Source organism: Euprymna scolopes, chromosome 6 (assembly GCF_053919585.1).
Source record: "Euprymna scolopes isolate OS-2025 chromosome 6, ASM5391958v1, whole genome shotgun sequence".
NCBI lineage: Eukaryota > Metazoa > Mollusca > Cephalopoda > Sepiida > Sepiolidae > Euprymna > Euprymna scolopes.
In genome coordinates, this window is record NC_136487.1 from 153,994,665 (window position 1) to 154,019,664 (window position 25,000).

A 25,000-nucleotide genomic window follows, 5' to 3' on the forward strand; every position below is an offset into this window, starting at 1 on the left:
TTGGGCCTGAGACCAGTACTCTCACCCCGAAAAAAAGAACTCCTCTCTACAAAAGCATCTACAAAGTTGTAGATGACCTATACCAATTCTGAGGCTCAAGACTATCGGTGAAGGAATCTTTGTAGTGGACCCACCTATCATGAATATACAATTTTGATTTTTTTTTTAAATATGAAGTTAGAAAGAATGACACGTGCATATCTGTATTTTTAAAAAAATAAACAATCATTTATTTATTTAAAGCCTTCATCAGGAATTTTCTTTTTTAAGCCGAAAATTTGAAACTTTAAATGAATAAATGTTTATTTATTTAAAAAAAAATACAGATACGCACGTGGTCGATATTTCTAACTTCATATTGTGAATTCCGTTTTCTCCGTGCTTCTATAAAGTGGATTACTATTAAACTTTTTTTTAAATGTTACAGATCATCAGCTTCACTATTTACTATTTACTAGTTTGGATGCCCGGCGTTGCTCGGGTGTTTGGAGATGTGTGTTGAGCAAAAAAAAAAAAAAAAAAAATGGCAGTAGGCAGGCAGGTTCGAACCCGTACAGTGTCGAACTCAGAAACCTGGACCGAATTTCGCACATCATTCTTTTTTTTTTTTTTACTTCACGGAGGTAACATTCTCTCACTCCATCAGCAATGACTGGATAGAGGTCCTAAGTAATTCGTAATTGCATTTTCGGTCGCCCACACAGAGAATTGAACCTTTGACCTTCAGGGAAATATTTTATAATCGATTTTTCGAAGTACTCTAAACACTGCCCCAGGTGTCATCGACAGAAACACTCCGGAGTCCGACAAGATACACCTGAAGAAGGTCGGAGGATACATCGACCGAAACATTGTGAAAATCACACTCAAGATGAGAACAGTAGTCCGATGAATCCAAATAATACGAATAACGAATCGTCATCTCAAAAATTCAAAAACGCAGTATCTCAAATGTGTTATGGCAAACGTTGATATTGAATCAAGAACACGTGTTTTACATCATTTCTTCTTGTGTTCATTAATTCAGTTTTATAAAGAAGAAACCATGTTTTTTCAGTGCGTTGATTATTCTTTGTATTTCACAATCATTAAAGAATAAAAAGAAATCGTTTTATTATCTGAACATTTTGATTCGCTTTCATGACTTCATGACTTTATTAGGAAACTTTTGATAATAATTAAACATTTCACTCAAATGAAGAATACTAAAAGTGAATTCGAAAGCCATAGAATTTCATTAAACTGTTTAATTTATAACATATGTTCCTTAACTTGTACATTTCTTTGAATTTTTTCAAAAGTAATTAGAAGAATCATTATGCACACAAACGAGGATTGGAAAATTCAAATATTTCGGATTTGGATTGAATTTGAACAATGCTTATTAGGTTGGTGCAAAAATAATGTCGTTTTTTAACGTTCAAATATATATATATATATATATATATATATATATATATATATATATATATATATATATATATATGACCCATGTCATTTTTTTACCCACCTTATTCATAGCGAACAATTAGATAAGATTTTTTTAAATTTCAATTCGTTTTAATACTCCTAAATCTAAATCCATATTCATTCACTCAAATCAAAATGAGGCAAGGATATATATATATACTAGCAAAAGTACCCATCGTTGTCTGAGTTCAAAAACAGCCTATAAAAAATGGACTCTGATTTATGAAAGTATGATAGGTTATGAAAAGGAAGGGTTGAAAAGAGATAGCTTCGAATTTGGGGGTATCAAAACCAAAGCAAAATATGATGAAAGTAAAAATAAAATAGATAAACCCCGTCATTTATTATACCATACCTGTTTACATTGAAACACTTATCACAATATTCTGCAGATCTATATTAAAAAACCTTGTTAAACTTTGTGACATATTTCCTTTCTATGGAGGTCAGGCGCGAACAAACAGCCATAATTTTATCATACCATATTTCTTCAAACTGAAACATAATTATCAAAGTATACTTACGCAGATAGATAGGAAAAGTCTTTATTAAAGTTTGTGCCTATTTCCATTCTTTGGAGGCCAGGCGCGAACGCAGACCCCACAATTTTATTATACCATATTTCTTTAAACTGAAACATAATTATCAAAGTATACTTACGCAGATAGATATGAAAAGTCAATTTTATTATACCATTCCTATTTAAGTTAAAACATACTTATCAAAGTATTATTAGGTACATCTATATCAAAAACACTTGTAAATGTTTTTTTTTATTTTTATTTTTTATATTTCCATAACTTTGGGGGCCAGGCGCGTATGCAGACCTCACAATTTTAATGAATCATCATTATGCCAGATCAAACATACACATTCCTGTGTCTCGATACATCTATCATTATATGTGATAAGTTTTCTATAATAGTCAACCATATAGGAGCCTATTCGTGGTCAGACTCACACACAGACGTTCAGTTTATATATATATATATATATATATATATATATATATATATATATATATATAGTAACTACCTCAATCCAGGATTGAAAATATCTATTATTCTTAGTATATAGGGATAGAAGATTTGGAACTAACGAAACGGAAAGGAATTGGTCGAATGAAGAGACAATAGTTGTGGGTGTGCGATGTGAGGTTTGGAGGAGAGATAGTTGGTGTAGAATTGAGGAAGTTGAGGGGTTCGATGGACAGAACGCCGTTGTTGCCAGACAGGTAAAATCTGAAGAATCAAACCTGTAGTACCAGGAAAGAATGTGGGGAAGCAGTCGAGGAAAAACGCCCACTCGGGAGACGATTTGAGGTCATTGAGTGCAACTAATGCATTTGAATAAAAAACGTGAAACAGCTTTGATGAGAAATGAAACTGAGGAGAAAAATCGAACTTTTTTCTTGATGCGATTGACATCTGTAGCCTACGGTTACGCAACGTTATATATATATATATATATATATATATATATATATATATATATATATATATATATATATATATATGTATATATATATGTACATTTATTTATATATATATTCATATATATACATATAGACACATTTATATATATATATATTTAAACAGGTACCCCAAAATAAACGGACTCCAACTCTAATTAGGCCCCTTTTCGTAGTGTTTTGTCCGAATGAAATGAAACTTTGGTCATAACTAGTTTATTATATTCAAAACATCACATTCAAATACTAGGGTCTTTGGCCTTTTTTTATCCGTTCTATAACATATGTTCTAGATGGCCTCCATTTAGCTTTTGTTTTTTTGGGTCACCCTGTATAAGAGCAAATAGTTAATAAAACATGTTAATGTTTTATATATATATATATATATATATATATATATATATATATATATATATATATAACAAAAAATCTCCTAGAAATAAATAGATGTCAATTAATTTATGAAAGACACAAAAAGGAAATAGAGGTAATAAAATCAACTTGGACTGTACACAGCTCAAGTAAAAAAAGAAAAAAAAAAAACGTTTGAAAAATTTAAATCAATGCAATTAACCTTATTACTTCGTTTGTCAATAAAAACAAACATATCTAGCTTGCATATATAGCATAATTAAAATGTCAATATATATATATATATATATATATATATATATATATATATATATATATATATATATATATATATGGTGGAGGTTAAGGTGGAGGGTGAGTGGAGGAAAGATAAAAGAGAAAACAAACCTTAAAACGGAAATAAATTATAAAAAAAACGAGAGATTCACCAGTTTCGTTCCGACCTACGAACACGTTTGTCTGAAGGAAACCGGTTAAACTCACGTTTTGTATACTATATTCTTGCGTTTAATTTGATTCTTTTTCCTTTATTTATTTTTTCACACGTACTGTCTCCACAGAATTTTAATTTATGATTCTCTCTGTCTCTGTCTGCTTTTGTCTCTCTCTCTCTCTCTCACACACATATATATATATATGTATATATATATATATATGTGTGTGTGTGTGTGTGTGTGTGTGTGTGTTCTAGTATAATGCTGCTCGTCTCCCTTGATTACGTCCCTGCAACGTATGTCCCCAATAGCAGCCTCCCTAGTGGTATTGTGCCTTGCTTGGGGTGAAAATTGAATGAAAAATATGTGTGTGTATGTATTTATATATAAATATACATGCATACATACATACATACATATCAATACATATATACATATATCTGTCCGATATATATATATATATATATATATATATATATATATATATATATATACAAACACATATACACTAATAATTGATTAATTAAATTATCTGACTTGTTTCTTAAGAACGGGAAATGCGCCGCAATGCGTATAATTTTATAGGCAAATTATAATTTTGTAAATGAATTGTTATAAAAGTAATATTTATATTTTATTAAGTGATACAACTAAAAAAAAAACGTCAATATGTCATAGATTACACTTTATCCGTCTCCAATTTCTTTTAAATTCGTAACTTTTTCTAAATAGAAAATGGTATTTCACGAAATAATACATTAAAATTGCTGACGCGTTTCATCAAGACAGCGCAATGCATCATAAAAATTACTGTTTTTTTTAACCAGCCTAAAAAGATACTACACTTATATCCAGCTTGAAAGGTCTGGTAAGACGCCATTCGCCCATTCATGCCACATCTGTGCAGGAGCATCCACCATTAGTCTCTCACTCTTAGACAGGGTTAAAAAAAATATCCCATGGATTAGGTCTCGCTTTGTAAATCTATGATGCATCCCTGTGTCTGTTTTGCTATAAGAAATGTGTTTCGATTAACTCGTCGCTCCTTTTGACGTAAATCACTTCGACTAACTGGATAAGCAACAAAGTTCTTCTTTACTGCTACAGGTAACGGAAAAGATGTCAATCTAGTAATTTCTTCCCTCGAACTGCCAGAGTTCGGAATTCCTTTTCTGCTCCCTGTTTCATTGACTGTGCTAACATGTAGTAATTTAAATGCAATGTGAACAGTCATTTTCTAACACTTTATGTTGGATGTCTCTATAAATGTGGCCCCTAATTCATCTTGGCTCTTACGTTGCAATGACAATTTGCCTTGATTGCGGTGAAAAAAGGAAAAAGTGCTAAGAAATTACTTGAAAGTTTATACGTATATTTCTTATAATGAAACCATCAAAATAAATTCGAAAAGAACCGTTCTGTGTCACCAAATATGCTGTAAGTAATAGCTACAATGTACATCGTATGTTTGAATCACAAATGATCAATATTTTTTATTGTATTCACCCCAAACAAGACACAGTGTCACTTTGATGTAGGGGGCTACTATCTGAGGCATAATTTGTAGGGATACTATGTAGGGAGTTGAGCAGCAAGATGTATGTTTACATTACACTTAACTTCTGCATGTCAGTACAGTCAGGGAAGCAGGAACCCGCAAGGGAATTCAAAAGTCTAGCTGTTCTGATGAAGAACCTTATAGAGCAGAAGGCTTTCTGACATCTGGGGATCTCTACGCTGTAGGAGCGGGATTTATCTGCTTGTTGGGGATATTTGCGTTGAGGGGATTCAGGGGCTTGTAGTTCGTTGCAGCATCTCATTAAAATACTTGTAAAACGGGCAGAGGTATGAAACATTTCGTCAATGGAACAGAACTGACAGTTCGGTACCTATTAGGTTGGCGACTCTCTTTTGAACCCTGTCTTGGAGTGAGAGACTAGTAGCAGATACAGCATCCCAAATGTGGCAATACTCCATACATGGGTGAATAGTGACATTGTAGAGGTACGTGATACTTTCAGACGTAAGTAACTTTCTAGCACGGTATAGAGAGCTCACTTTCCTCGCAGCATCCCCGGCAATGCCCTCGATATATCTGTTCCAACTGAATGTTAAGCCGAGGAGTTTGAACGAAGTACTTTCAGGTAATTTATCAGTTGTTATAGCTATTGGTGGTTGAGAAGGTTTCCAGTAATTATTAAAGGAAACAAGATTAGTCTTAGCAGCATTGAATGTTACCATCCATTTTTGTCTCCATTCAACTACTGACTGGAGGTCTTCCTCTAGTGTTTCCGCCATTACCTTGGATATGTGTTCATTCGTTTTCCTCTTGTCTCTGTTATAGAGCGTGGTGTCGTCAGCAAACACACCCATCTATTAAACGTGCTCATTTTTTTTTACATAGGCATCACCATTAATCAAGGCCCAGAGGCCACTCCAGGATAAGTGTTAAACTGTGTACAGTAGTCAATTGGACAATATAGTAATCGTTAGTAATGAAAATTCGGTAAATTTGTCAACTTAAGTGGAACGGCTCATCAAGAACTTGTTTACATTGGACTTGAAGACAACCATATTGTAGTCAGCAAGAAAGCAGAAGAGTTTTACAGGCGGGCGGTTCTGAGAAAGAAGCCTTGTTCATGGAATCTACGTTTAGGTTTAGGCACAGATAAAGAGTGGGGGGGAATTATTGATAGTGTTTTCAGCTAGACGAGTGTTTTTTGTGAAAGTTTGGCAAGGGGGGGAACCATAGATTGAAGCTCAGTCGAGCACTTGCCATGAAAATAACGATAAAGCAAAGACAAGCTTGCAACATCTCTTCTGTAGGAAAGAGGTTGCAGGGAAGAGAAAAAGAATATCCTACGAGGCTACGAAGTCTATTTTGAACTCTGTCAAGGCAGGATAAGTCCTTTCTGGCAGATCCTGCTCATACGTACTTACCTCCCCACGAGGATGGCAACGTTAGAAATGAGGTATGTGGTTGCTGTGGAGGAATATCAAGCTCACTTAAAAACTGATAGGTAAAAATAGATAAAAGAGTAATCTAATAAAATATGTCTAACAACCTTTAATTTTCTTTTTCTGTATAAGTTTTTCAAAAAATGATACGTTCAAAAAGCAAATTTAAAATTGTGAATTAAAATTACTTCATTTTATCCCGGGTAACGCCGAGTATGTACAGCTTTTATCTATACTATATTTCTCCTAGTTAGTCTGTATGTTTGTCTGTTCGTCCGGTCCACTTTTTTTTAGGAAATTACTGAGCCGATCTGTGTGAAATTTTGTATAGATTTTGTTATGATGAGGAGCAGCGGACTAAGTATTATGGCATCCGATCCATGCAGGGTAAGGGATTAATAGAGATTAGTACTTAAGTTCTATTATTCCTCAGAAACTAGTAAGCCAATCTAGTTTAAATTCCGTATAGTAATTTTTTATAAGGTGTAACAAACCATTATGGTATCTGTTGGTTGCACAGTTAAGAATTAATAGAGATTAGTATTTTAGTTTAATTATTTTTCGGAAACTAGTGGACGGATCTGGTTGCAATTTTGTATGGACTTTCCTTTTGATATGGTGCAGTGAACTAAGCATTATGGTATCTGTTGGATGCACATTAAGGAATTAATAGAGATTAGCATTTAATACAGTCACTATACTACCATTTTTCCTCTAAAAAGTTGGCATCAAGAACTCATTCTAATTACACGGTCTATAAATGTTAATCGGTTTTAAGGAGCTAAAATGTCTACGTTTTATTATATTAATGAATAATGTTCTTTAATTATCTCGACTTGAATTTTTTGAATAAATTTTAACTTGGGAATAAATACTTTTTGTTACTTCTGAATTTTTCTCTGGACATTTGCAGATTTTATTAAAAAAAAAAAAGTTTTGTAATTTTGTTTATTGTGTATGGCGGAATAGGTTCTTGAACAAGGTAGCTAATTATTTCCAGTCTGGTGAACCAAGAAAACCAGCTGTTACCTTCGACTTGGCCTCGACGTAAACGCAGTTTTTTTTTTATTCTCTTTCCGCTCGGATAAACATGACACACTTTCATGTACATTATTTTACTATTTATTTTTTCTCCTCGATTTCCCCGTCTGACAGCCACGCCCCTAAATGTGTCAGATGTTTCAAAACAATATTTTTTACGCAGTTTTGATGAGTTTTTATCCAAACATACATTTGTAATCTAATTTGATGTGGGTCAGCCGCACGGGTCACTCGGAACAGGACTCTGAACCCACAATGACTGACGTCATCAAAATCTAATAACGGGAGAGGGGATGAGTAGATCCAGTGACGTAATAGAATAGTCGATTCAACAACTTCATACCTATCGCTTCTCAGCATATATAGGGGGATCCGAAAATTGATGGCGCCTCCGCACTTTCGTCATGTCCATGGAAGGTGCTCGACTGAGCTTCTTTGGTGTTTCTGCACAAAGTTCACAACAAATACTCATCTAGCTACAGAAATTCTCTATCATTTCATGAAAATATTAATTCCATGAGCAAAGTTTCTCTCTCAAAGCATTTCGTCTGCGTCGTAACTGACTATAACATCGTCGTTTTCAAATATGATATAAATAAGTTTTTTGAATCGTCCTCTTGAATAATAAAACCCTACTCACGTTCCACCATTACTGATCACAATATTGTCTCACAATCTATTCGACACTCGTAAACCCTTATCCTTTGAGACTTTATCATCATCATATCTTATGCATCCGAAGATTCTGTTGTTGGCTTTAATTTCTCCCGATATTTTTCGAGTAAGAATTCGTTATAGAAAGACATCAGGGGTTATGGCAGGAACCTCGTGAAGTTTACCAATATCCTAAGTAAACTGGATTCAAACTTGGGACGTCCAGGCACCAGTCTGTCGTTAACCATTAGATCTATGCTTTGTGAGTGAGGTTGAGAGGCTCTGCAAGCCATTTTCTTAAAGAGGACACATTTTGGAAAAACATTTAAGCAATGGTTAATTTTTACTGGAAACAGATATGATACATAACTATAGGTGTAAAGAGTTTCAGGATGGGTCATAAAAAAGTAAATAAAAAAATAAATTGACAAATATATATATATGTATATATATATATATATATATATATATATATATATATATTCTGTTTATTATAAACCATTATTGGTTACATATGTGCATACATATTTCAGTGGAGACCCAATTCAGAGACAACACTTCATCAGACCAAAAAAGAAAATATTGAAACGAGTGTCAAGGCCACGTTATTTTTTATTTGCGTACGATCTACATACCGGGGAAAATTGAAGTGTATGTTTTGTGAATGTGACTAGTAGGGGTTTTTCAGAGATGTGGTAGGTGGAAGGGATATATATATATATATATATATATATATATATATATATATATATATATATACATACTTATATACATACATATATACATATATATATACATACATATATATACATACATATACACACATATATAAATCTATATATATACATACATATATATACATACATACATATACACACATATATACATATATATATACATACATACATACATATATATGATGATTGCAAAGTCTCTTGTCAGACAAGTGCCACTCCCTCAGACATTTAAAATTCATGAGCCCAAATTCCTGAGAGAGTATCTATACAAAGATGATTTTACAGAGTCTTAGCTTTGTACGACAGCTAAGTCTCTCTCTCGGTTCAAAATGTTGAGATCCAGCAACAAGCAAGAGCAAGATAGCCAGCAACAAATTAAACTGCAGACCAGCTTAATGCGGGTACTGGTCTCCCGCTTTATTGTTTTTTAAATCAGAGATTTGCTTCTCCTAGAAAGGTTGCCTTCACCACGGCTTACGAGAGCCCTCTCCACCCCAATACACATATACACACACACAAATATACACGGTGCTAGTTGGCCGTTGACCCAGAAAAGGAGTTCATATATATACATACTTATATACATACATATATACATATATATATACCCACATATACATATATATATATATATATATATATATATATATATATATATATATCACTTGTTACTAGCAGGTTGTCTAAACGCTCTCACAATCTTTACGTTCTCTCTTTTAGAAGGATTTATTTTATTGGAAGTTGTCTGAGGAACCCTACTGAGGAATTCTGATGATATTGTTCAGACATTTTGTAAGCTGCACTAGTTTTTCAAAATTGTACCTGACCTTATGTCTAACTTCCTGTAGGAGTAAATCTCGACTTTTCCACGGTTATGAGTGTAGTGATACTTCGCATAGAGGATGCTTCATAGTAACTCGCTAGAGTATCGTTTGATACTCCCTAACTTCTATGTTCTGTTTTTTTTTGTTTGTTTTGCTCCGATGTCTATTTAATGAAACAGATAGTTGTAATTGTTATGTAGTATTCCTATTTCAGTCACCGGCCCATGTGACATAATAGCGAGGATGTATACTATGGGCTGGGCGAACGGGGTTCAATTCCCGGTCGAGTCATAACAGAGACTAAATATTTTACTAGATAACACCTCTTGCTAAACATTCTACGTTGTAAGATCAAGGATTAGTAGGGCAATCCATGAAAAAGAAAAAGCATTTTATCCTACACTTCTTAATTCTTGACTACGGAACCTCAGTGTCGTAGCTAATGATAAGGAATCATTTGGATCGCCCTCGACTCCAAAGGAATTTTTCGACTCAAAGAGAATCATTAATTCAATAAGTCTAACAATTTCCAGCCCATGTCCCAACGCCGCAACATTTCATCCATGTGCTTGATCAACAAGTTCTTCAACGCTTTATACTCTGACGAACTGGCTGCACTTATGTTCCTGACGTTTTTTTTTTTTTTACACGGTGGTCACCACTTATCAAGGCCCGGAAGCCACTCAGGGATAAGGGTTATTGCAAGTACAGTACGTTAGTGTGGAGATTTGATGAAGTGTTTACTTAAGGGGGCGGTTCATTAGGAATTCGTTAACGTTGGACTTGAAGACATCCAAGTTGTAGTCAGGTGGGAAGCAGGCAGACAGAACAGAGTTCCACAGGCGTGCAGTTCTAAGAAAGAAGCTTTGTTCCTCCTTACAAACTCAACAAGTGTGTAGAGGCATCCAAATGCCGGAAAGGCTTTTACTCTAATAGCTTTTATCCTGAAATCACTAGTCATTAGAATTCCGTACCTATTCCCTATTCCACTGACTGCACAAAAATGCGGAAACTTAAATGTAACGTGAACAAGCATCACGATTCACAACTCCACACTAAGGATGCCCATATAAATCTAGCCCCACGCCACTTTAACACTTCAGATCTCATCGGCAGTGTTTCGTGTTTAGAGCGTACTGAATTTATACCTGACCGCTTGTACGACAGTCAAGGCTCCTAACCATTACGCTAATTGGCTGCTGTTGTGCAAGTCGTGAATTAACGATGTTTTGACATCGTCCGAAATACCTAAGCTCGATTTGTTTACACAAAGACCATCGCTTATACGCTAATGGTGATTCGTGTATCACATCTCAATATGCTCAACTCAAGAAGAGGAGCTTATATACATATGATGATTGCAACGTCTTGTCAAACGAGTGCCACTTCCTCAGACACTTAAAGTCCATGAGCCCAAAAATGACTTCCATCGCAACAGGACCATTTTGATAGACAAATACCTGGGGGGGGGTGTATCTATGCACAGATGATATTACAGAGTCTTAGCTTTGTACGACCGCTAAGTCTCTCTCTCGGTTCAAAATGTTGAGATCCAGCAACAAGCAAGAGCAAGATAGCCAGCAACACGTTAAACTGCAGATCAGCTTAATGCGGGTACTGGTCTCCCGCTTTATGTTTTTTTTTTAAATCAAAGATTTGCTTCTCCTAGAAATGTTGCCTTCGTCACGGCTTACGGGAGCCCTCTCCACCCCAGCACACACATACATACACACAAACACACACGGTGCTAGTTGGCTGTTGACCCCGAAAAAGGGTTCATTCGCCCTTTGAAAGATCTTGTTTTTAATCCTTCAGGGAGACTAGCCGCCCTTCTCACCAAACAAGTCTGGTGCGGGAACCAGTTTAGTCGCCGGTAACCCGATCGTGAGGCAGGTAGTACTGGGTTACATGGTACCAGTAGCATATGACATGACCTGACTATATATATATATATATATATATATATATATATATATATATATATATATATATATATATATATATACTAGCAAAAGTACCGGTCGTTAACTGGGTTCAAAAAACAACCTACTGAAAATGGACTGTGATTGATGAAAGTATGATAGGTTATGAAAAGGAGGGGGTTGTAAAGAGATAGGATTTTATACTCAAAAATTTTACCCTAAGCAAAATATGATGAAAGTAAAGATAATTTTTGCGAAAATATATTTTTTATATCAACTTTTTTTCCATTCGTAGCTAAGAGTGACCAACAAAATGATGTTTCCTTACAAAGAGAAAATGTTATATATATAGTAATATAAATATATAAGAAATAAATATTACCATAGTCAATAAAAGTTACTTTTATGGTAAAAAAGTTCATTGGTTTGTATTTTTAAGTAATTTGTAAAAAAATATTTTTTTTAATTCACGAACCGGTTTAAAAAAAAACAAAATGGCCGCGACTTTGGAATGGAGAGCCCCGTTTTCAATTTGAAGGAGGGCCACCTGAGCATTCTGTGTTAACAATTTAAGAGAGTTTCGTCAACGTAAGGAATATGTAGTTTATATAAAAATTCATTTAAGTAGTTATCGCCTCAAATTTCGTTTTAATTAAGTTCGCTTTTAGTTTAAGTTATTTCAAGTAAAGAGCATTAAAAACTATTTCAAAACAAAACAAAAAAAAACATGAACTGGACATGAATTGACTATGGTAACATTTATTTCTTGTATATTTATTTATGTGGTGAATAAATTCGACACAATATGATTCAACTAAAAAAAAAAATAAAAGCTAACGTGAATTAAGATTAAAGTTAAGGTGTTATTGTGGACCCTCGCCCCTTTAAAAAAACCTTGTTAAACTTTGTGACATATTTACATTCTATGGAGGTCAGGCGCGAACGAACACCCAATAATTTTATTATGCCATATTTCTTCAAACTGAAACATAATTATCAAAGTATACTTAGGCAAATAGATATGAAAAGTCTTTGTTACAGTTTGTGCCATATTTCCATGGAGTACAGGCGCGAACGCTGACCCCACAATTTTATTATACCATCCCTATTTAAGTTAAAACATACTTATCAAAGTATTCTTATGTAAATCTATATCAAAAACACTTGTAAACGTTTTTTTTTTTCATTTTTTATTTCCATACTTTGAGGGCCAGGCGCGAACGCAGACCCCACAATTTTTATGAAACACTGTTCTGCCAGATCAAACATACCCATTCCTGATCCCCGATACATCTTCTATCATTATATATTATTATTATATTATTTTTAAAATAGTCAACCATATAGGAGCCTCTTCGTGACCGCACACACACACACACACACACACACACACACACACAGCGTTCAGCTTTATATTATATATATATATATATGCATACATGCATATATATATATATACATATATACACATATATATACATACATATGTGTATATATGCATATATATATACATACACACACACACACACACATATATATATATATATATATATATATATATATATATATATATATATATATATATCTTACTTATCATACGCGCCTAATTAAGGTATTATCCATGAATAAATGATTAAACTATATGCATAGTTTATATATTTTATATTGCCATCTTATTTTCTTGATAATCTATCTCTCTCTCTTTATCTCTCTCCCTATATATATATATATATATATATATATATATATATGTATATATGCATATATGTATATATTCATATGTATATATGTATATGTATATATATGCATATGTATATATTTATACATTTATATACACATATATACATATATATGTGTATATGTATATATATATGAGTATATGTTTATATATATGTGTGTGTATATATATGCATATATACATATCTATATAATGTATGCATACATATATATATATATATATATATATATATATATATATATATATATATATATGATGATGATGATGAAAATAATGGAAATAGTATTCCGACAAAATAGAGAAATAAAAAGGAACAAATCGTATCTTCCAGAGGAAGTCTCGGAATAAAGATGAAACGTTGATGAACCCATAATACGGTTTGTTCCTTTTTATTTCTCTCTCTCTCTCTCTATATATATATATAAGTTGTACATATATATATATATATGCATATATAAATATATGCGTTATATACAGGTAATACATGTATAAATGTTATACATACACATATATATGTTATACACACGCACGCACACACACACACACGCACATATATATATATATATTTATATATATATACATACCAATTTAATATGCTACTTTACCGCTTGACTTCAAATTTTACTATAGCATTTTAATTGAATATATGTATGTTTTTATGTATCACTTTGAATTATATCGTTCAACAAAATTTTGATTTAATAAATTATTTGTTTTTATGTGTAACGAAGTGGCAATTTTATTATAGGTGAATTATCAATCAGCACTTGTATATGTTGATTGCCTTCCATTTTAATGTTTCCATTACTTTATTTTCTTACTAGTGCGAGCTGTGGAAATTCCACAGTGGCATTTTTCATATGTAACATTGCCGCTGGGCATTCTGTGAACGTTTGACGTGAATGGTAACCTCGCGACATTATTGTAGCCCTTTTCTTAAATCTGTAAAAGCATTTATCTAATAATACCATTAATATAGTGTCAGAGTATATCTAGTCATTACGGTTTATTTCTAATATTTTTATAGGAGTCTGTGACATATTACGATTGTATGGACCCCCGGCGCGAACGAAAACACCACGATATCATTGTACCATCTTTAGACAGAACAGATACTGCTCTTGGATTCAAGCTAGAAGACTAAGAAGGTATATATTAGTTCACGTACGGCCCAAAGGCTGCATAATATTTTTTTCTTTTTTACATTGCATTTTTCTGTGATCAGGAGATCCTATTTATTAAAAAGGGGAATAGAATGTGATAACATACTACAAACATTAAATTAACGTATCTATATACTAATAACTTGATGTTCGTAGTATGTTTTCACCTTCTATACTTCTTTTTAATAAATAGGATCTCCCGATCGAATACTTTATAATCTGGAAACACTGACAGACATACGTACGTTGAATGTATTACGGTATTAATATATAGATTTTACTTACCCTTACAGCTTTATTTTTTTAGTTTCAAGTAATCTTGTCAATCAGGTTTTCAGTCGGGAAGCACCTCGGTTTCAAAGCCAACGAAGTCTATGTCATATTTTTAAATGTTCTTTGCCCTCTCAGGCTAAAGAACGGCTGTTCAGTTCGATCACATCCACCCTTCCAGGTTGTTGTTTCTGATATTTCGAGTGAAATAAGTTTATTGTTACTGCCTGAGGCCTCCTGCCAGTGAATGCCGACGATACCAACCAATCAATTTTAAATAAGCAAGAGTACTCCACCTTCCTAGCCTTGTGTAACATCTTCCTGCGGTGAGATGGAAATAAATAATGTCACGACTTCTGTGTCATTTTGCTTCATCTTGCTTTTTTTTTATATCTCACGGCTTTGTGTGTGTGTGTGTGTGTGTGTGTGTGTGTGTGTTTTGTTTTTTTTTTTTTTTGTTTTTTGTCGGCGTTGTTTATATCATTCTGTTATGACTTATGTAATTATTTTACAAAAACACATTTTGTATTATTTCGTGATTTTGTGTCATCCCCCGTCATAAATGCCAACCTTCGAATATACTTGCATGCTGAAGTTTCTCGCTACGTCTTCCTCTCGAACTATTGTCTAGATATTTTTAACGCCATTTCTAAATTCCGTGTGCTTTCTTTTCATGATTTCCACATTTTTCAAATCTAGTAGAGTTTCTATGGCCATATTAGCAACACACACACACACACACACACACACACACACACACACACACACACACACACACACACACAGATGTATATTTTTCAGTGGAAATATTCCTCATTCACTTATATTCCCCTTTTTATATATACACCAATATTCAATTAAGAAGCTCAATGTAATTACAGAGCATATAATAAATAAATGACGAAAATGTATATTCCAAATTTCATTATGTTGACCACCTTACAATTTATTCCTTTAATTCAGTTGACATTTACCATTCTTGGCAGTATCTGTTTCGTCGCTCAAAATCATTCACTAAATAAATCAGAGAATCTATTTTGCCCTTAAGACATCCGAAGAAATAGCAACAATCAAAAGGAAATTAGATGCGTTTGGATATGATTAAATATCCGAAAATGTGAAGGGGGAGCTGCAAATACCTAATAGTTTGCTTATATTACGCCATTTTGAACTTAGAAATTGATTGTTGCTATTCATTGATTGATATAATAATTAAGTGAATGATTTTGTGCTATGAAACAGATACTGTCAAGAATTGTGAATGTCAAATGAATTAAAAGAATAAATTGTAAGATGGTCAACATCATGAAATTTGGAATATAGGCATTCGTCATTAATTCATTATATATATATATATATATATATATATATATATATATATATATATATATATATATATATATATACATGGATCTAATATCAAAACACACGATGTAAATGTTCATTAGATATTTTCGAATTTATGTGATCATTCCCATATATTTTTATTTTCTTTTTAAATCTAAAACGTTCCTACTTTTCTGGAGAGTCTGAGCGGGAAATATTAAAAACAGCATAATTATATAAGTGTTTCTGCGCTACGAAATAGATACTGTCAAGAGTGAACGTTTTGACATGTTGAATAAAATAAGTGGTAAAATGAATAACATCTTGGAGTTTGGAAAATAGCTGTTTTGTCATCTAGTTGTATATGCTCTGTAGTTACATTGAGATGCATTGAGCTTCAAAGATATAAGTATTTTTATAAATGAACAGTGAATTACTATTAAAAAAACATATCTCTCCCTCTCTCTCTCTCCCTCTCTCTCTCCCTCTCTCTCTTTCTCTCTCTCTCTCTCTCTCTCTCTATATATATATATATATATATATATATATATATATATATATCACCCGGTGTAAAAAATTTTCTGGGTTTGCAGAAGGGAAATAATACAGTAGAACCCCGGGATACGGCATTAACATATAACAAAATACAGTACAGTATATAATACACATGTAGATAATCAAATAACATTATAAATAACACCGTAAGACGAGGAACAAATATCGTAACTAGGGGCTGGAAAAAAACATCGTAATCTACATCGTAACCTTTGGCCTTCGGGACAAGATCAAAGTGTAGTATCTGTTCTTCAGATGCTGCACTTCTATTTCTTGTTCTCTTTCGGTGGAGGAGAAATCCTTCACGACTGAGACAATTTTTATTTTTGTACCTTTTCTCCACGTTAAAAAAAACGACCCTGGTGTCTAACTCTGTCCCGTGGGGAGGCATAGTAAATAGGTACATCGTAACCTGAAAAAGCCTTATCCTAGTGCCACTGTATCCCGGGGTATTACTTTAATTATTTTATTTGGACTTCAACATGTCACCATGGTTAAATTATCGCATTTATTTTTAATTATTAATGCAAGATTTATCTTGTTTCTGCAATATATTAAGCCATGTTGATCCATTAATGAGCTTCCTTAGTCAACATGAAGGAAGTTATAATCTTTCATGGTAAGGCACTACTAACTAAAACCACCTAGGCTAAGTTAGTTTGAAAATCTTGCGCTGCCTGCATATTCTCCTGACCTTGCTTGCTCTGATTATCACTTATTTCTAAGGTTAACATCACGAGAAGAGATTGAAGATAAGTTAGATTAAAACCTAAACAATATTAAAAGCGATGGAAATACGGTTATATAGAGAAAAGGATATTATTATAATTATGAATAAAGATTTTGAAAAACACAGTTTTTCATATTAAAGGATTTAGACCAAGACTCAAAGGAAAGAAAAAAAAACGATAACAACAACAATCGCTCTTGATGATAATCGGATTCAGCGATAGAAAGCGCTTGAGAACAATATGGCTGGACAACAACTTTTGGGCGCCATTTTATACAACAAGCCAGCTGAAATAAAAAAGACGGCTCGGCGAATGGAAAAGATATCCAAAAATTTCGGAAAAAGAATAACTCTGTAGTGTTCAACTAGACGAGCATAAATAATGAATGCTGTCAAAATACACACACATACGCACACACACACACGCACACACATATATATGTATGTATATAAATATATGTATATGTACATATATTTATGTATGTATACATATATATGTATGCATGTGTGTACATGCATATACATGTATATATGTACATCTACATACATATAATGTGTACATACACTCACACACGCACACACACACACACACAACTATGTATTCCTATTTCCTTGCCTCCCGATAGGGGCAGAGTTAGACACAATGTCTGTTTTTAGTGTGGAAAAAATCCAGCGCCACAAAAAGGGTCATTCTGGAAAGGAACAAAAATTAAAATTGCTCCAATCTAGAAGGATTCCACCCCTACTGATCAAGGTCAGAGAAGGCGAATTGTAGTATCAGAACAGACACTACACTTTGATCCTAGCAAAAAAGGCCAAGGTATAATTCAGAAAACAATGACTCCAAATACGTGGAGCAGGGCTTCAAAATTAGAGGAATTAATTTTACTTGTCCTAGTGAAATATATATATATATATATATATATATATATATATATATATATATATATATAGATTACAAATGAGACAATTCCGATACAATTACCGATTCTGATTTTTTGATAAGTCTCTATATATTAAACTAGAGAGTTGCTATTGTCCCCGGTTACTGTAAAGCACATGTTAATTGTACAGATATTTTCTCAAACGTAAAATGGTGATGTGATGATCAATAGATTTTAGTTTGACCGATGATTTAAGATCAATAAATATTGATTATTGCATTGTTTCTACCAGCAGTGGAAGAAAAAGAAATAAATAAGAAGGAATCCTTTTTGGCTTCGGAAAAACAGACAGATACCTTTCAGATTCTGATACCGATTCATATACGCTAAAAAGTTTCGATTTTTCCCATTCTGATCAATCGTCCCAACGCTAATATATATATATATATATATATATATATATATATATATATATATATATATATATATATATATACATACATATATATACATACATATATATATATATATATATATATATATATATATATATACTTGTTTATTGTTATATAAACATGCTCACCTCCCGCTGCTACAAATAGCCACTTGTTTCAATCAAACAACAGATATCATCAGGCAGCGACTTGACTATTCAAAAGTTCAATGAATAAACTAATAAATATGAATAATGATTATTCATTGAACTTTTGAATAGTCAAGTCGCTGCCTGATGATATCTGTTGTTTTATTGAAACAAGTGGCTATTTGTAGCAGCGGGATGTGAGCATGTTTATATAACAATAAACAAGTATTATCAGCTCTTTTTATTGAGCACTATCTAACAACCTCGTTGAATTCATTAGTCCATTACTTTTGAATATAAAAAAAAAAACCCGAGTATATATATATATATATATATATATATATATATATATATATATATATATATATAGTAAGTTATAAAATGTATATGGCGATTAAGCTACACTGAATATTCTGCGTTTCATCCACTCTAAGATTCTTCTTAATCGCCATATGCATTTTATAACTTACTAACTAGCTCTACCTACGTATTGAGCACTTTTGAAGTAAATACTTAAAGTTTACTCATAAATGTATACTTTCGTATATAAATTTATGTGAGTAAATTAAGTAGTTATATATATATATATATATATATATATATTTATATATATATATATATACATACATATATATACATTTCTACATTTATTTCTACAATATGCCTGAGGATGATAGAAGCACTTCTGTCGAAAGCGCTCGCGATTATGGATCCAACTTATACAATTTCGAGAAGAACATAAAATTCGGAGATAGGAGAAGATAAAAAGTAAAATTGTAAAACAGAATAACTCCGTGCTATTCAATAATATTTGTCTAAATATATACATCCATATATACACACACACACACATATATATATATATATATATATATATATATACACACATACACACATATATATATATATATATATACGGTGAAAATATATGATGATAGATAAAAATTTTACATTATTGATTTTATCATCTGTCGATAGTTGTTGATTCGATCCCAGGTTTGAATTAATTTCAAATGCGTTATCCTCTTTCTGTGTGTGTGTGTGTGTGTGTGTGTGTGTGTGTGTGTGTGTGTTTAAATGATTCTTTTTCTCTATTGATCATGTCTGACATACACTAATTACATATTTTTACATTTAACAATTTGCGTTACTCTCCAATAACATAGTATCTTACTAACGAAAAAAAAAATGCTAATATGTTAGTTAGACGCAAAATTAGATTTGTCAGTTAAAATGTTATTTGGGTCTAACCTCGAAGTTACGGCCACATAACTTTACATTAGATGAACAAATAACATACGAAACAAAAAGCCACAAGAAATAAAAATGAAGAAATGTACCTTATTTACTTTTTGAAACTACGGATTTAAAATATATATTTATGCCGTAATGTCAATATAAATTAAAAACATGGAAAATACCCCCCCCCAAAAAAAACTATTCTTTTATGTATTTTTCCAAATCAATGTTTGCTTCAATAAGTGATTTCTATCAGTTGAAATTATTTATCGATCGTCAAAGATATTTTTCCATGTCAATCGACAATATCTATCCATTAATTAACTCACACACATACGCGCGCACACACACACACGCAATAAAATGACAAAAGTCTATGTTCCCAATTTCGAGATGTTGATTATCGTACCTTTATTTTTTTATATTTTAACTATGTTGACATTTCAAAAACTGACATAATCATTGCATGAACGATTCTGTCAAGGATTTCGCATTTTCAACATATTAAACAGATTTATAAGATCAAAGAATCCAACCTTGATCGCTCTTCGAGGCCCGTGGCGCAGTTGATAGAGACGTTGAATCTCTACAGTTCAAGATGAACAGTGTCTGAAGATAGCGGTTTCAATCCCACCCAAAGCGTGCCAGAGGTTAATTGGCCAAAATGTGGTGAGACGACAATAACTACGGATGGCAGTGATGGCTGAGAATGCAGTTAGGAGATTCGAAGTTCCTATCCGTCGCAGGCCAGAGGAATAGTTGGCCGAAACGTTGTGAATAAACAAAACCAATAAAAGATCAAAAAAACAACAACTAATAAAGATGAGAATAATAGTCCGAAATAAAAATAAATTAATATATAATGCTCATCTCAAAAATGAATTCCAATTAAGGAATAATATATATATATATAAACAGTAAGAGTTCAACATTTTGAACTTTGGAATACAGATATTTTGTCGTTTATTTGTATATCGCCTGAATTTCCTGATCTGAAATGGAACACGTACATCAAATATGTTGCCAAGGCCGCTGGAAAAATGGTGGGATCCTTCTATCGATCCAGTAGATATCTCACTACTGATGCAATTCTCTATCTATATAAGAGCAAGGTACGTCCAAGGATGGAGTACTGTTGCCACATCTGGGCAGAAACTGCTAGAAAGAACTTGTCCTGCCTTGATAGAGTTCAAAATAGAATTCGTAGCCTCGTAGGGGATGTCCTTTTCTCTTCCCTGCAATCTCTATCTCACAGAAGAGATGTTGCGAGTTTATCGTTATTTTCATGGCAAGTGCTCGACTGAGCTTCAATCTATGCTTCCCCCCTCACCAAACTTTTACAAGAAACACTCGTCTAGCTGAAAACACTATCAATAATCCCCCCACTCTTTATCTGTTCCTAAACCTAAATGTAGATTCCATGAACAAAGCTTCTTTCTTAGAACTGCACGCCTGTGGAACTGCCTTCCGTTTTCCTGGTTTCCAGCAGACTACAATTTGATTGCCTTCAAGTCCAACGTAAACAAGTTTTTGATGAGCTGTTCCACTTAAGTTAGTAAATTTACCGAATTTCCATTACTAACGATTACTATACTGTCTTATTGACTACTGTACACTCTTAACACTTATCCTCGAGTGATCTCTGAGCCTTGACAAGTGATGATTCTTATGTTAATATATATATATATATATATATATATATATATATATATATATATATATATAAACATCCAATTTTTGAAATTACACAAAACGTATGCCCATACAATTGTAAATCGCTAGTATAATCATTAAAGACTCAAAATAATAGGAACGTACAATATAAGGTCCGGATTTGAGGAAAAATAAATAAAATAAAATAAATAAATAAATTTAAATTAATAACTTAGAGAAAAAATAACAATAACCTATATTAAGTGAACATAGGTAATTGGGTGCTAGGATAAATGGATAATCGATTGAAACATTTAAAAATAGAGATGCAAAAATAGGTAGATATAACAAATCCTTAACAAACAGAAAACCTCTGAAGAAGAAATGTAGATAAATCTATTGTTCAGTGTTTTTCCCAACGTCTTAAGAGAGGCCGCCCTTGTAAATATTGTTAAACGATATAAGGTTTGAAATTGTCCGAATGGTCGCGAAACATTTGTAACGAACGATGAAAATGTAGTAATTGTTGCTATCAATCCAACCTTTGTTGTCTTGATTTTGTGAAAATTATATATATATATATATATATATATATATATATATATATATATATATATATAGAGAGAGAGAGAGAGAGAGAGAAAGAGAGAGAGAGAGATAACCATTCCATGGTAGATTCTATATTTATTTCTCGTGAAAATTTAATAAGTAATGTGGAGTAATTTAACGCACGATATAATTCGCAAAAAAATAAAATAAAATAAAAAATAATAACGAGAAAAAATATTTCTTTTACGATTTTATGAATCGAAAGATAAAGAGTTTAGCACTGTCGAGGAGCACCCAATCTTAGTAGTGCGTTGACATTATTATTCAAAGAAAGATTGATCGGATAATTATAAAAATCGATGAATTCGATAGAAATTAAAAATTGTTTAGTAAAATTCGTATCAATGGTTAGTCTTAAACGTAAATGAAGTAGCTTTTTGCATGTGGTCTCTGTTTATGAATATATAGCGGCAAATACACTAAGGGCAAATATAACACACACAAACACAAACACGCACACACACACACGTATATATATATATATATATATATATATATATATATATATATATATATATATATATATATATATAAAAATATGAGAACTGTGCGTGGGGATGTCTCTCAACCTATATACTCAACGAATTTTGACGTAAAGGCTTGAAATTAAGTATATAGGGTATTTAGACATGTATTCATGACGGAATTTTATCTTTTCTTTTCGACTGTTTCACGTATATATATACATTTTATATAGTTTATACACTAATTTGCATTTTATATAGTTTTACATTTATATATAAAAAAAAAACACACACACTAAAGATATATTATTTCATAAACTACATTTAACGACATGCCAATGAATGGATTGGCTAAGAGACTTATAGACTTTAAAATCGGGCTAACAAAAGATATATCTGCTTTACATTAAAAAAAAAATGCTAGTTTTATTTTTGGCGTCTATAACCCTCCACCCCACTCTTTTTGCTGATGAGGAGACTTTGTTTTATAAAATCAAAACATCGTTTCCGAAACGATCGTACAATTTACTGATTTTGTTTGTCCTTCCTTTTGAAACCGATTTTTAATTATAAATTACGAATCATTTTACTCAATATTGAAATAGCTCTAGGATATCGTTGCCTATCGAGCTTATTATATATCTACATTACAACAAGCACTGTTTTTCTTTTAATTGTATTAATGCATTTACTAATACATTAAAATAAACTCCGCTCTTTAGACTCTTGGTCTAATTCCCTCAATATATATATATATATAAATAATCTTCGTGTAAAATGTCATATGAGTCGGCACAGCCCTCTTCGAGTTCATAGGGAACGAAATTACACACAAAATTCCTATTATATATATATACCTGAGATTTTAAAATACTTTTATATATATATATATATATAAATTGAAATTATATATTATATATATATATAAAATATATATATATATAAATATATATATAAACTGAAATTATATTATATATATATAAACTGAAATTATATATTATATATATATATAAACTGAAATTTTATATATATATATATATATATTACATATTATATAAATATATATGTATATATATAAACTGAAATTTAATATATATATATAATGTGTAATATATATATATATATATATATATATATATATATAAATTTCAGTTTATATATATACATATATATTTATATAATATGTAATATATATATATATAAAATTTCAGTTTATATATATATAACATATAATATATAATTTCAGTTTATATGTATATATATATAATATATAGTTTCAGTTTATATATATATAATATATAATTTCAGTTTATATATATATATATATATGTATAGATAGATAGATAGATAGATAGATAGATAGACTGAAATTTTGAAATATCTTCAGAGTAAAGATTGTATAATGCTATAAAACTAAAGTCTATTTAAATATTAGTATCAATATTTATAAAACAATCGCAATCAGATAAAGATGCTGGATTAACAAGATGGAGCAATATTATAAATGAAAATTTGGAATTACATTAAGTAATTTAAACAATTTTCGAAAAAGTTATTATTCGACAAGGAATATATATATATATATATATATATATATATATATATATATATATATATATATTATTTGAGCAAGAAAACGGAGAATTAATAAAATAGTAATCAACGTTTCGTCCCTATTTCAGGGGACATCCTCAGGATTTCGTAGGAACAATGTAAAAGAAAACGATTACAGTCCACACCCGAGTTAAAAAGGAAAGAAATCCTAAAGTCCTTTCCATTCTGGGCCGAAACTATAAATGTGCGTGTGGAAAGGTTGGATTATTCTATGCATATATATATATATATATATATATATATATATATATATATATATATATATATATATATATATATATATATATAT

At 31.7% G+C, this 25,000-nt stretch overlaps 1 long non-coding RNA gene across 14 annotated transcripts in view; it reads left to right on the forward strand.

The window, feature by feature from the left end:
* Nucleotides 1–25,000, forward strand: part of LOC145278061 (uncharacterized) — a 797,888-nt gene that overhangs the window by 662,092 nt on the left and 110,796 nt on the right. For 5 of the 14 annotated variants that reach the window (XR_013868287.1, XR_013868290.1, XR_013868282.1 and 2 more), the window contains one exon: nucleotides 14,649–14,769. The exons of the other annotated variants lie outside the window; for them this stretch is intronic. This is a non-coding gene — a long non-coding RNA (uncharacterized LOC145278061). The remainder of the gene's footprint in view (nucleotides 1–14,648; nucleotides 14,770–25,000) is intronic. 14 annotated transcript variants of the gene reach the window in all.